Genomic DNA, 1,255 nt, shown 5'->3' on the forward strand with positions numbered 1-1,255 from the left:
GTGTATTAAATCTAAATTAGATAAGGTAAAGAAGATAAGACAGTAATTAGTAACTTATAAAAAGTATAATATATTTCAACAAATTATTATTAAATGTAATATTACTCATTTATATTCATTATGTGTTAAAAAGACGTATTTATGAAAAAATTTTTTATTAAATGATAATATTCTTTCAGATTATTTTCTTTATAATATACTATGTATATATATATTTTTTTTCTTTATAATATATAAATATATTTTTTTTTTATTATATGTACATCTATTTTTTTCTTTATATTGTTATTCTATTTTTTTCTTTATTATATGTAAGTCTATTTTTTTTTCTTTATTATATATATATATTTTTAATTTCCCCTAGTTTCAGGATGTCGAGATTTGCCAAGTAGACTTTTCTTTTTTATTTCGCTTCGGTCAATTGATTTTCAATAGAAATGCAGAGCTTGGTTGAATGATTTTCTATTATTTCGAGTCAATAGTACAAAAATGGATAGTTGCTGAATTTGTATCTTTTTTTTCATGAAACAAGAGATTTATGTATTGCTTTTCTAGAAAATTTTGCTGTTCATTAAAATGAAAAATTTTCGAGTATATTGTTTTGCCTGACTATAGAGAAGAGATAAAAAACAATGTTAAATTAAAAAAAAACAGCATACGAAAGATTTAAAAAACAGCTGGTCTTCCAACATGTGAATAAGTGTTAAATTTATAAAATAATTATTATTAAAAAATAAAATAAATAATTTTAATTGGTATAACTTGTACCATACCTTAACAATACATGGAACTCAACAAAATAAGTCCCGACTTAAACCGAATGAGACTTCTATTCGCTTTCTTTATTACGTTTCTGTCTTGATACAGATCAGAAGCTAAATACTGAATTAAGAACAGCCTACGCTGTCTGTTATTAAAATATTTTCTACCTGAGACACAATGGTCTTTACTCGAACGTCTTAGTATCATTGCTTCGGTTATAGTTAGTTATAGCGCAACATACCTATGATAGTAGTAGTACTGTTCTTCAATTGGAGCCTTGTTAATATTTTATTCTATATTATCTTTACTCCTTATAGTGGGAGCTGCTAACTGTACAAAATTAGAAAGTTCTTATAAAGAAGTATATTTGGCTTTTATATGAGATTTCATAGATTAACAAATTTTTTGATTTAGTTATGATTAGATATGGTTATGATAGTTATGGGTGTATAACACAAAGGCATATTGTGATAGCAGTGGTGTGCTCGATTGG

The sequence above is a fragment of the Teleopsis dalmanni genome, chromosome 2 (genome assembly GCF_002237135.1).
Source record: "Teleopsis dalmanni isolate 2A chromosome 2, ASM223713v2, whole genome shotgun sequence".
In the NCBI taxonomy this organism is placed as follows: Eukaryota; Metazoa; Arthropoda; class Insecta; order Diptera; family Diopsidae; genus Teleopsis; species Teleopsis dalmanni.